General features: G+C 44.1%; 1 long non-coding RNA gene across 1 annotated transcript; it reads right to left on the reverse strand.

The window, feature by feature from the left end:
* Nucleotides 1-617: 617 nt before the first annotated feature.
* Nucleotides 618-14347, reverse strand: LOC144379940 (uncharacterized). Its single transcript, XR_013443504.1, has 3 exons — nt 14014-14347; nt 1292-1399; nt 618-989 (listed from the first exon to the last, which is right to left on the reverse strand). It is a non-coding gene; the product is annotated as an uncharacterized LOC144379940 (long non-coding RNA).
* Nucleotide 14348: the final 1 nt, after the last annotated feature.

A 14348-nucleotide genomic window follows, 5' to 3' on the forward strand; every position in this document is an offset into this window, starting at 1 on the left:
AGGTGACTGCTCTCCGAGCAGGGACCCAACAAGCGGCAGAACTGGCGAGACCTCCCCCCATCCTCCCCTGGGAGGAGCGGTGCAGGAGCACGCCACAGGAGTCTGCTGGGTTTGGAGACTCCAAACGGGGTCGTGTGCCAGAGATAGAAACGCTTGATCACAGCTGGGTGAACACGAAGTGCAGACAGAGACCAGGGAGACAGGAGTGATTGCTTTTCTCTGAGGGCACACTGAGGACTGGGGCCCCGAGCTTTTGGCTCCAGGGCCAGAGATTGGGTGGCTGCCATTTTCATTCTCATCCTCTAAAGCTGCATGGAAAGCCTTCAGGGAACATGGGCCACATAGAGCAAATCGGAGATTACTTAGCCTGCCCCCCTCGCCCCCCGCAAGGGCAGCACAATTCCGCCCAGGGCAAAGACACTTGAGAATCAACTCAACAGGCCTCTCCCCCAGGAGATCAGCAAGAACATCCAGTCAAGACCAAGTTTACTGATCAATGAGAACTGCAAAACTCCAGCACATAGAATTCATGGATTTTCCCCATGATTCTTTAGTCTTTAAACATTAATTTTTTTAAATTTTTTTTCAAAAAGAAAGAGAAAGGACCCAAATAAATAAAATCATGAATGAAAGAGGAGAGATCACAACCAACACCAAAGAAATACAAACAATTATAAGAGCATATTATGAGTAACTATATGCCAACAAATTAGGCAATCTGGAAGAAATGGACGCATTCCTAGAGATGTATAAAACAAAACTGAAACAGGAAGAAATAGAAAACCTGAACAGACTGATAACCAGCAAGAAAATTGAAGCAGTAATCAGGGGCACCTGGGTGGCTCAGTCGTTAAGCATCTACCTTCGGCTTAGGTCATGATCCAGGGTCCTGGGATCGAGCCCCACATCGGGCTCCCTGCTCCGCGGGAAGCCTGCTTCTCCCTCTCCCACTCCCCCTGCTTGTGTTCCTTCTCTTGCTGTGTCTTTCCCTGTCAAAAAAAAAGAAATAAAATCTTTAAAAAAAAAAAGAAAATTGAAGCAGTAATCAAAAATCTCCCCGCAAACAAGAGCCCAGGGCCAGATGGCTTCCCAGGGGAAATATACCAAACATTTAAAGAAGAATTATTTAAATAATTCTGAAGCTGTTTCAAAAAATAGAAATGGAAGGAAAACTTCCAAACTCTTTCTACGAAGCCAGCATTACCTTGATCCCAAACCCAGACAAACACCCCACCAAAAAGGAGAATTATAGACGAATATCCCTGATGAACATGGATGTAAAAATTCTCACCAAAATAGTAGCCAAGAGGATCCAACAGTCCCTTAAACACGACCAAGTGGGATTTATTCCTGGGCTGCAAGGGTGGTTCAACATCCACAAATCAATCAATGTGATACACTACATAAATAAAAGAAAGGATGAGAATCATATGATCCTCTCAATAGATGCAGAAAAAGCATTTGAAAAAGTACAGCATCCTTTCTTGATTAAAACTCTTCACAGTTTGGGCGCCTGGGTGGCTCAGTTGGTTAAGCGACTGCCTTCGGCCCAGGTCATGATCCTGGAGTCCCTGGATCGAGTCCCGCATCGGGCTCCCTGCTCGGCAGGGAGTCTGCTTCTCCCTCTGACCCTCCCCCCTCTCATGTGCTTGCTCTCTCTCAAATAAATAAATAAAAAATCTTAAAAAAAAAAAAAAAAACTCTTCACAGTTTAGGGATAGAGGGAACATACCTCAATATCATAAAAGCCATCCATGAAAAACCCACAGCGAATATCATCCTCAATGGGGAAAATCCGAGAGCTTTTCACCTAAGGTCAGGAACACGGCAGAGATGTCCACTATCATTACTGCTATTCAACACAGTACTTGAAGTCTTAGTCTCAGCAATCAGACAACAAAAAGAAATAAAGGCATCTGAATCAGCAAAGAAGTCAAACTCTAACTCTTTGCAGATGACTCAATACTCTATGTGAAAAACCCGAAAGACTCCACCCCAAAATTGCTAGAAATCATACAGGAATTCAGCAAAATGGCAGGATATAAAATCAATGCACAGAAATCAGTTGCATTTCTATACACTAACAATGAGACAAAAGAAAGAGAAATTAAGGAGTCGATCCCATTTACAATGGCACCCAAAACCATAAGGTACCTAGGAATAAACCTAACCAAAGAGGCAAAGGATCTGTACTCAGAAAACTATAGAACACTCATGAAAGAAATTGAGAAGACACAAAGAAATGGAAAAATGTTCCATGCTCATGGATTGGAAGAACAAATATTGCTAAAATGTCTATGCAATCTACACATTCAATGCAATCCCTGTCAAAATACCACCAGTATTTTTCACAGAGCTGGAACAAACAATCCTAAAATTTGTATGGAACCAGAAAAGACCCCGAATAGCCAGAGGAATGTTGAAAAAGAAAACCAAAGCTGGTGGCATCACACTTCCAGACTTCAAGCTCTATTACAAAGCTGTAATCATTAAGACAGTATGGTCCTGGCACAAAAACAGACACATAGATCAATGGAACAGAATAGAGAACTCAGAAATGGACCCTCAACTCTGTGGTCAGCTAATCTTCGACTAAGCAGGAAAGAATAGCCAATGGAAAAAAGACAGTCTTTTCAACAAAAGGTGTTGGGAAAATTGGACAGCCACATGCAGAAGAATGAAACTGGACCATTTCCTTACGCCACACACAAAAATAGACTCAAAATGGATGAAAGACCTCAATGTGAGACAGGAATCCATCAAAATCCTAGAGGGGAACAGAGACAGCAACCTGTGTGACCTCGGCCGCAGCAACTTCTTGCTAGACATGTCTCCAAAGGCAAGAGAAACAAAGGCAAACATGAACTATTGGGACTTCATCAAGATAAAAAGCTTTTGCACAGCAAAGGAAACAGTCGACAAAACCAAAAGACAGCCGACAGGATGGGAGAAGATATTTGCAAATGACATATCAGAAAAAGGGTAGTATCCAAAATCTATGAAGAACTTATCAAACTCAACACCTAAAGAACAAATAATCCAATCAAGAAATGGGCAGAAGACATGAACAGACATTTCTCCAAAGAAGACATCCAAATGGCCAACAGACACATGAAAAAATGCTCAACATCACTTGGCACCAGGGAAGTACAAATCAAAACCACAATGAGATACCACCCCAGTGGTATCTCACATCAGTCAGAATGGCTAAAATTAAGAAGTCAGGAAAGGACAGATGTTGGCGAGGATGCAGAGAAAGGGGAACCGTCCTACACTGTTGGTGGGAATGCAAGCTGGTGCAGCCACTCTGGAAAACAGTATGGAGGTTCCTCAAAAAGTTGAAAATAGAGCTACCCTCCAACTCAGCAACTGCACTACTAGGTATTTACCTCAAAGATACAAATGTAGTGATCCGAAGGGGCACCTGCACCCCAATGTTTATAGCAGCAATGTCCACAATAGCCAAACTATGGAAAGAGCCCAGATGTCCATCAACAGATGAATGGATACAGAAGATGTGGTATATATACACGATAGAATACTACTCAGCCATCAAAAAAACCCCCGAAATCTTGCCATGTGCAAAGACGTGGATGGAACTAGAGGGTATTATGCTAAGTGAAATAAGTCAATCAGAGAAAGACAATTATCATATGATCTCACTGATATGTGGAGTTTAAGAAACAAAACAGAGGATCATAGGGGAAGAGAGGAAAAAATAAAACAAGATGAAACCAGAGAGGGAATCAAATCATAAGCGACTCTTAATCATAGGAAACAAACTGAAGGTTGCTGGAGAGGAAGGGGGGGCGGCGGTGGAGCGTTGGGGTAACTGGGTGATGGACATTAAGGAAGGCACGTGATGTAATGAGCACTGTATATTATATAAGACTGATGAATCACATCCTGTACCTCGGAAACCAGTAATACATTATATGGTAATTAAAAAATAAAATTAAATTTAAAATAAATAAAAAATTTAAAAAGTACTTTAAAAAAAGAAGTGCAATTGCCTGATTATATGGTAATTATATGTTTAGTTTCTAGTTTCTTGAGTAACAGCCATACTGCTTTTCACATTAAGATATATACTTTTAACTCTCTTAATACTACCACCATAGCAAGGAGGTTCTTGTATTTTCTTTATCATTCCCGTTTTACAGATGGGAAGACTAAGGCACAGAGAGGTTAAGTAACTCCTCCAAATGGGATGAACCTGGATTGTCTGGCCCTTGGACCCATCCTCTTAACCATGTCCTCTATCACCTCTCAAATTATTATTATTATTTTTTTTTAAAGATTTTTATTTTTTTTATTTATTTATTTGAGAGAGAGAGAATGAGAGAGAGCACATGAGAGTGGGGAGGGTCAGAGGGAGAAGCAGACTCCCTGCCGAGCAGGGAGCCTGATGCGGGACTCGATCCAGGGACTCCAGGATCATGACCTGAGCCGAAGGCAGTCGCTTAACCAACTGAGCCACCCAGGCGCCCCCTCTCAAATTATTAAAGCAGAGCCTTGGTTCAATTAATCTCCCTACCTATGGACTTCCCTACAAAAGATGACCTGGTGTTAATTCATTTAGTGATTCTTCAACTCTGTATTAAGCACTGACTATGTCCCAAGCATTGTGCTAGACATTATGTATCTTACAGTCTATCAAGGGAGAGAAGGCACCAAAATTTTTATTACGAATTATTCAATTGCATTTAAGGACTACTAAAAGAGGCAGACCTGTGATGTTTGGTGGGGGGGAGGGCAGGGACATTCTCTGTGAGGTAGCTGAGACCTGAAGGATGAATAGGAGTTTGCCAACCTACCCAGGTGGGGAAGTGCATCTAGGCTGGCGATCAGGAAGTATAAAGGCCAAGAGGTAGGAACAATTATACAATTGGTAAAGAAATGGAAAGAAGCCAGGGTGACTTTCTTAGATCACCATGGACACTAGTCTAAGACGAGGTGAAAAAGCAGCCGAGGGGTATGAGCATAGGGAGCATGTAGTACATGTAAATCATAAAACCACAGTGTGGATGAATGTGTGAAGTTTTTTTGCACAGCATCTTCAGATTCCCTAAGCAGGAAAACCCTTTATGAAGCAACTACTTTATTCCAAGCACCATGCCAGGCACTAGGGATTTAGGGATTAACCATAAAAAAAAAAAAAAATCTCAGTATCGTCAGTGGCTGACTAACAATAAAAAGGCATGTATTCATCCCTCCTGGGTCTGCGGGTAGGCTGTGGGTTGGTTTTACTTCAGGACAGGGATCTGTGGGGCTCAGCTCCAGGCCATGAGCTGGTAGCTCAGGTCTGCCACATGTCTCATTTGGGGACCAACAACTCCCAAAGCACAAACAGATTTAACCTCTGCTCACATCACATCTGCTAAAACTCCATCGGCCAAAGGATGTCACATGGCCAACCCCAACCTCAATAGGGCGGGGAAATCTACTTGACCTGCTCTGATGAGAAGTCTGGAAAGTCCCTCCATTAGTATCCTGGGCTGTGGTAACAAAGTACCACTAACTGGATGGTTTATTTATTTTTTTTAAAGATTTTATTTATTTATTTGACAGAGAGAGACACAGCGAGAGAGGGAACACAAGCGGGGGAGTGGGAGAGGGAGAAGCAGGCTTCCTGCTGAGCAGAGAGCCCGATGCTGGGCTCGATCCCAGGACCCTGGGATCATGATCTGAGCCGAAGGCAGATGCTTAACGACTGAACCACCCAGGCGCCCCTCAGTCATTGCTTTGGATCAGTTTCTGAGCCTCCACATTAAAGACATTTGGGGATGGATAACTGTGTGTGTGTGTGTGTGTGTGTGTGTGTGTGTGTGTGTATGAGAGAGTGGGGACTGTTTTGTGCATTGTAGGATGTTGTTTAGCAGCATCTCTGGCCTCTATTCACTAGATGTCAGTAGCATTCAACCCCATTCGTGATGATAAAAATCATTTGCAGACGTTGCCAAATGTTCCCTGGGTAGGCAAAATCATCCCCAGTTGAGAACCACTGTTCTTGATCTCCTGCTTGCTCCCAAGTCTCACCTCAAATAAGAAACAGGTGCTTCTGTTCTATCTGCTCCATTTCCCCCCTCACAGGTAGGACTGCTAACACTGCAGTGTGAGGTCTTCTCCCCCATTAGATTTTAAGCTTCTTGAGGATAGGAGCTATGACTTAGTTATAAGAGTCCAGCAGAAAGTAGGAATGTAACAGTTCCTTGTTTGATGAAAGATTTCCATGGGTAAATATCTAGGAGTGGAATGGTGGATCAAAAGGCGTGGTCCCTTTATGACTTTCGGGGATGTGTGGCCAAAGTGCTTTTCCAAAAAGACCATGCTGACTTCAAGTGCTACTAGCAATAGATGATGTGTTTGCCTAAGAGCTTCACCATCCCTGGGCTGAAATTAAAATCTGATTTCAATTACTGGCGAAAAATGGTGCCACATTTTTAAATTTAATTTTATTTATTTATTTGACAGAGAGACAGTGAGAGGGAACACAAGCAGGGGGAGTGGGAGAGGGAGAAGCAGGCTTCCCGCTGAGCAGAGAGCCCGATGCGGGGCTCGATCCCAGGACCCTGGGACCATGACCTGAGCCGAAGGCAGACGCTTAACGACTGAGCCACCCAGGCGCCCCGGTGCCACATTTAATAATAACTAACACTTATAGAGTGCATTTCAGGCATGGCGCTAATGGTCCTGTCCATATTAACTCATTTAATCTTCACAAAAACCCTATGAGGTAGGTATGATTACTGTGATCCTATTTTAAGATGGGAAAACTGCGGCACAGATGTGTGGAATGATTTGTCCGAGGTAAGGTGCAAAGGATTTGGGACGCAAACCCAGGCAGCCTGTGATTCAAACGCCACACACACTGCATTTTCATGTAATGCTTTTCTTTTCTTTTCTTTTTTTTTAAGATTTTATTTATTTATTTGACAGACACAGCAAGAGAGGGAACACAAGCAGGGGGAGTGGGAGAGGGAGAAGAAGGCTTCCCGCCGAGCAGGGAGCCCAATGCAGGGCTCAATCCCAGGACCCTGGGATCGTGACCCCAGCCGAAGGCAGATGCTTAATGACTGAGCCACACAGGCGCCCCCGCGTAATGCTTTTCTTCGGGTTACTGGATTTCCCGTACCATCCTCACTTCATTTAACCAACTCACACGCATCATTTAATGCGCGGTCCTCAGGGAACCTTCCCCATGTTTCAGACCAGGTCCCTGGACTTCTCATTCTCTGTGGAAGTTCTTGCTCCAAGTCACTTCCCCATCCTAAGCTTCACGAACCTAATCTTTCCTTGCACAAAGTAGACACTCAGCCCAACTATGGAGCAGGTGCTTCTGCTCTATATGGTCTACTTCCCCCATCACAGATAGGACTGTGTGCACTCATGGACTACTGAATTAATGAAAACATAAAGCGCTTGCTTTTCTTTTTGTGCAAACTCTATGATTGTATCTTTGGCTCACTTTTCCTTTGCGGGGCGGGGGGACCGTTTCTTAATCTAAGTGTTTGCAGCAGGGGAGCTTTTTTTTTTTTGCAAATTGGCAAGTCGGAAATTTAAATTTCAGTGCAGTAAGGCCTCTAGTGCCCACAAGGGGACGCCAGAGGACATAGCAACTTTCAGAGCTCCATGGTGCCTGATTTTTCCAGTAAGAGCTGAGCTGCACTTAATGCCGCTTCATCCTGGGCTTTTCATCAGCGTGAAGGCTTGTCCCTTAGTTATGGTAATTCAAAGGAGCGCCAAGGAGAATTTCTCCCTCTTCGTTTTTTCAAATATCTCTTTCATCCGATTTCCTTTCCCTGCCGCTTCATAGACCCACCCATGAGCCGAAATAATCTTCCTTGAATAGAAGAAGAAGGAGGAGAAGAAGGAAGAAAGAAAAAGAAAAAAAGAACAGAAGAAGAAGAAGAAGGAGGAGGAGGAGGAGGAGGAGGAGGCGGCGGAGGAAAAAGAAAAAAAGAACAGGACCTACCAGATCATTTGGGAAAAAAAAGATATTGAGTAGGTGTATGTTTCCTCTTTGAGACTATGATTAGTGAGATGGAAACAATCAATCTCCCCCACAGTTTCTGTCAGTGTGTGTGTCTGTTTAGCAGATGTGTGCATGTGTTTTTTTCCTTGGTGTTTTGAAAAACCTTAAAAATTAACATGGGGGCGCCTGGGTGGCTCAGTTGGTTAAGCGACTGCCTTCGGCTCAGGTCATGATCCTGGAGTCCCGGGATCGAGTTCCGCATCGGGCTCCCTGCTCGTCGGGGAGTCTGCTTCTCCCTCTGACCCTCCCCTCTCTCATGCTCTCTGTCTCTCATTCTCTCTCTCGCAAATAAATAAAATCTTAAAAAAAAAAAAAAAATTAACATGGATGCTTTGTTTAAAGCTATTTCAAGCTCTATTAAGGCTTTTCAAGGACCACTTATCTTCACGCCACACTCGCATTTTTGTGAGCCCAGTAAGGATTAGAGACTCATTTTAGACAGTCAGCTGGTACAGAGAAACCAGCAGAAGGGAGAGATACTGCAAAATCCCAGAGGGGCCCCAGCTTGAGCTGAGGCCAGTGAACATCACGTCAGCAGCTGGGGCAGCAGGGAGATGGTCTCCATCAACAAGCTTGCTATCTCTTGGGGAGATGCCTCCCAGGGAAAACTGAGGTCCAAAAGCTATTCCTTCCTGCCTTCTCGTGCTTCCTCTTTGCTTCCAACTTAGGGTTGCTCAGTCAATACCTTATCTTCCCATCCCAATACCCCATTCTCAAATGGAAGAGTGGAAAAGGACAACTCCAAAGAAAAGAAATCATCAACCATGAAACTTTTCTTTATATGAACCTATGAATGTATGTTTCCTGTGTGCATAGTGTGTGTGTGTGTGTGTGTGTGTGTGTTGTCTTGACTAAATTTATATGCTCTGCCCCAAGGCTTCCAGCATAGAGTTCTTTTGACCAGGGACTTTCTTTGTCTTTCTGACCATTCTAGAAATTCCCAGTAAATTATCTTTTTCCGGAGGGGTCTCTATAAATATTAATTCATCAGCTGCCTCATCATGGTACGGTGGCAGGCATGCAGTCCTATGACTAATTAATTACTGTTGTTTAAATATTAAATAACTATTCATTATGCAGTCTAAAGTCTTTCAGCCCTGGATATGTGCTGCTTTTATTAATTGGGGTGAAGGACAATAATTCCTGGGCATCTTGACTCCTGATCTTGAAATATAAACAATAAGAGCAGGATAATGTTTCTCTGAGCTACACTAGAAGGTTGTTTTTAGATTCTAAAACCTGAGGGCGCCTGGGTGGCTCAGTGGGTTAAGCGACTGCCTTCGGCTCAGGTCGTGATCCTGGAGTCCCAGGATCGAGTCCCGCATCGAGCTAGCTGCTCAGCAGGGAGTCTGCTTCTCCCTCTGACCCTCCCCCCTCTCATGTGCTCTCTCTCATTCTCTCTCTCTCAAATACATAAATAAAATCTTAAAAAAAAAAAAAAAGATTCTAAAACCTGAGTATTTAAAAAATCGTGATGGTTGCCATTAGGTTTGGAAGTTGTGAGCAAAAGGAAAGAGTGATTTCTTTAGAGTCCAAATAAGGAAGTAGGGGGGCACCTGGGTGGCTCAGTCAGTTAAGCATCCAACTCTTGATCTCAGCTCAAGTCTTGATCTCAGGGTTGTGAGTGTAAGCCCCGCGCTGGGCTTCATGCTGGGCGTGAGGCCTACTTAAAACAAACAAACAAACAAAAAGCAAAGTAAGGAAGCTGGGATTGTAGAATGAGACAGACCTGAGTTCAAATCTGAGCTTTAATATTTACTGGTTGTGAGACATTGAGCAAAATATCCAATTGAGCCTTGGTGTCCCAACTGGACGGGGGGAATAATATGACCTCACTCGGAGGGTTATTGTGAGGATGTGTGAAACGGTCGTTTCATCACATTTGCCTGTTTTATTGTTTTCACGGCACTGATCAGTTCTGAACTATTGGACCTAGTGTTCTTTGCTTCCTGTCTGTCTCCCCCACTTGATTGTCACTTCCTCATGAGAAGACTCTTCTGCCTGAGACCAATGTCTGTTACACAGCAGGAATCAAGAAATATTTGTTGAATGAATAAAAGGAGAAGGGCCATCTTTCCGTGGAATATTTTCAACACACGTTATTATAGCTGTCCAGGTCTCCGAGAGAGGGGAGTCAATTTTTCATACATTAATCCTGGTATTCAGATAGATCTCCATTCTATATACCTCCCAGGATTTGACATCTACTAGGGGCTTGGCAAATGCTTGTGGAGGGCGCCTGGGTGGCTCAGGCGGTGAAGTGTCTGCCTTGGGCTCAGGTCATAACCCCAGGGTCCTGAAATCAAGCCCCAGATTGGGCTCCCTGCTCAGAGGGAGTCTGCTTCTCCCTCTCCCTCTGCCCCTCCTCCCTGCTCGTGCTTGCTCTCGGGCACGTTCTCTCTCTCTCAAATAAATAAATAAAATCTTAAAAAAAAATGCTTGTGGAATAAGTATCATAAAAATGAAATTAAAATCATGATAAGGGACATGAGATTGTTGTAACAGTGCTATGAATATGAATTATTTATTTAGGAGGGAGGCAGTGCAGGATGAAGCCTGCTCTGGGTTCAAATCTTGATTCTGCCAATTCCTAGGCAGGTGCCAGTCACTTAATTCTGAGCCTCAGTTCTTGTTAATACTCTGAAGGGTACATGGTAGATAAATGAGTAGATGTATTCTGACACCTAGGTGCTCAATAGCTTTCATTTATTTATTTATTTTAAAAGATTTTATTTATTTATTTGAGAGAGAGAGAGACAGAGTGACAGACAGTGTGAACAGGGAGGAGAGGGAGAAGCAGGCTCCCTGATGAGCAGGGCTTGATTCCAGGACCCAGGGATCATGACCTAAACCGAAGGCAGACACTTAATCGACTGAGCCACTGAGGCGCCCCAATAGCTTTTATTTTTAAAATTTTTTTCTTTTTTATGGGGCGCCTGGGTGGCTCAGTCGTTAAGCGTCTGCCTTCGGCTCAGGTCATGATCCCAGCGTCCTGGGATCGAGCCCCGCATCGGGCTCCCTGCTCCGCGGGAAGCCTGCTTCTCCCTCTTCCACTCCCCCTGCTTGTGTTCCCTCTCTCGCTGTGTCTCTATCAAATAAATAAATAAAATCTTTAAAAAAAAAAAAAAATTTTTTTTTCTTTTTAAAAGATTTTATTTATTTATTTGACAGAGAGAGAGATACAACGAGAGAGGGAACACAAGCAGGCGGGAGTGGGAGAGGCAGAAGCAGGCTTCCTGCGGAGCAGGGAGCCCTATGTGGGGCTTGATGCGGGCTCGATCCCAGGACCCTGGGATCATGACCTGAGCTGAAGGCAGATGTTTAACGACTGAGCCACCCAGGCACCCCTCTTTTTTTCAAAAGTAATACATGTTCTAGGAAGAAAACTGGGAAAACATTCCAAAGTACAAACCACAGATCCCCCAGTCAGCTGTAAATGCATTGCTGAGATTCACCCAAATGTTGTATCAGGCATGATACCCTCCAGGTTTTTATATCTATAGTCATACATGCATGTAATTTTAAGATGTAATCATACATAAACATAATTAAATTCCAAAATTTCCTTACTATTTTAGCCTGATTTTTTTTCCATTTAGCAATAGATCATGAACATTCACTTGCATTACTATTCTTCATAAACATTATTCTGAATGGCTTCATAATATTTCATCTTACGGATATACCATTATTATGGTTAACTATTTGCATATTGTTGGCCGTTTAGAAGGTTATAATTTTTCCTCTTATGAACAGTATTGACCTGTACATCCCTGTATACGCATCCTTGACTATGGGTCTGATTATTTCCTTTGAACTTCTTCAGAGTTGAATTGCTGGATCAAAGGGTTTGCACCTTAATGTTCTTCTGATTCATTTGCTTATTTATTCTTTTTTTTTTTAAGATTTTATTTATTTATTTATTTATTTATTTATTTGACAGAGAGACACAGCAAGAGAAGGAACACAAGCAGGGGGAGTGGGAGAGGGAGAAGCAGGCTTCCCGCTGAGCAGGGAGCCCCATGCGGGGCTCGATCCCAGGACCCTGGGATCATGACCTGAGCCCAAGGCAGATGCTCAACGACTGAGCCACCCAGGCGCCCCATGCTTATTTATTCTTTATGAAAACTATTTTTCAGAGCAGTTTTAGGTTCATAGCAAAATTGAGAGGATGGTACAGAGATTTTCCATATACTCCCTGCGTCCACACCAGCATAGCTTCCCTTACCTTCAAGTTTCCCCACCAGATGGTACATTTGTTGCAACTGAGGAACCTATACTGACACATCATCATCCCCAAAGTCCATAGCTTACATTATGGTTCACTCTTGGTGGTGTGGATTCTATGCATTTGGACAAATGAATAAGGACATATATCCATCATTATGGTACCAGAGTATTTTCACTGCCCTAAAAACCCTCCATGCTCTGCCTATTCATCACTCTCACCATACCCCAAAACCCTGGCAACCACTGATCTTTTTACTGTCTCCATAGTTCTGCCTTTTCCAGAATGTCTCATAGTTGGAATCACACAGTATGTAGCCTTTTTTCTTTTTTAAATTTTATTTATTTACTTATCATAAAGATTTTATTTGACAGTGAGAGAGAGAGAGAGAGAGTGTGTGTGCAAGCTGGGGGAGTGGCAGGCAGAGAGGGAGAAGCTGACTTCCCCCTGAGCAGGGAGCCTGGACTGAAGCGGGACTCTGATCCCAGGACCCTGGGATCATGACCCGAGCTGAAGGTAGACGCTTAATCGACTGAGCCACCCAGGCGTCCCTTAATTAATTAATTTATTTTAGAGAGAGGGGAGGGGCAGAGAGTCTTAAGCAGAATCCACGCTGAGTGCAGAGCCCAATGGGGGGCTCAATCCCACAACAGAGCCCCAAGCAGGCTCCATCTCACGATCTGAGCTCAGTGGCTGAGCTGAAACCAAGAGTCCCACGCTTAACCAACTGTGCCACCCAGGGGCCCCATACGTAGCCTTTTCAAATTGGTTTCTTTCATTTAATAATATGCCTTGAAGTTTCCTCCATGTCTTTTCATGGCTTGATAGTCATTTCTTTTTAGCTCTGAGTAATATTCCATTGCTTGGATGGACCTCAGTTTATCCATTCACGTACAGAAGGGCATCCTGGTTACTTCCAAGTTGTGGAAATTATGAATAAAGCTGCTATAAACATCTCTGTGCATGGTTTTGGTTTTGTTTTTTGTTTTTTTTTTGGTGGACATACATACATTTTCAAGTCCTTTGATACCAATGAGTGCTTTTATTTTTTTTTTTAAGATTTTATTTATTTATTTGACAGAGAGAGACACAGCGAGAGAGGGAACACAAGCAGGGGGGAGTGGGAGAGGGAGAAGCAGGCTTCCTGCTGAGCGGGAAGCCTGATGTGGGGCTCAAACCATGACCCTGGGATCATGACCTGAGCTGAAGGCAGACGCTTAACTGAGCCACCCAGGCGCCCCATTGAGTCCTTTTTTTTAATTATAAAAGCAATACAAAGATAGCAATCTTCACCTCAACCATACAGACCGGTCCCACTCTGCATAGCAACTCACATTAACAATTTGGAATGTGTTCTCCTACACATTTTTCTCTACATACATAGTTCTTTCCTTTCTTGTTTTAATAAAAATGGGACGGCGTGCATATTTTTAAGGTGTACGTCAATCAGTGTTGAATATTGGTGGAATATAACAATAGTTTCAACCCCACTAGGGAGCACTTACTAAGTGTTAGATGCTGGGCACTAAGCATTGTGACCGGTGCTTTTTCATCAGGTTTTGAGTGCTTACTGAGTACTAGACATTTTGGTAAATATGAAACACCTACTGTGAGGCGCTACCGAGTGTTTATGAACAAGTGTGCACTGTGCCAGATTTTTGCATATATCTCATTTAAATACGAAAGCTGGGAGTGAACCTCCATGTTCTGCCTAGGGTGGGGGTTCTGCCCCCCTGCAAGGGGTGCATACCTGAGTAGGTAGAGGAGGGGAGGCGGAGTCTTCTTCTCCCGGTGGACTGCAGACCCAGGGCGCCCCCGAACGTCTAGGGGTAGGAGAAGGAAAGGTCAGTCTGAGGACAAGACCGAGTGAAAGGCACGGCAGAGGTCCAGCTGACCGGTTAGCCCCGGGCCGCCCTGGGTGGGCGGGGCCAAGTGGCTGGGCGGAGCCTGTATTGTCCGCTCCGCGGGGCATGCCGGGAGCCCCGCCCCCAACATGGCGTCTCACTGACAGTTGGCTGCTGAGCGGCAGAGGCGGGTCCTGCTCCTCGGCGGCGGCGGTGGTGGCGGGGCCGGGGTCTCAGGGCC

Source organism: Halichoerus grypus, chromosome 13 (genome assembly GCF_964656455.1).
Source record: "Halichoerus grypus chromosome 13, mHalGry1.hap1.1, whole genome shotgun sequence".
NCBI lineage: Eukaryota > Metazoa > Chordata > Mammalia > Carnivora > Phocidae > Halichoerus > Halichoerus grypus.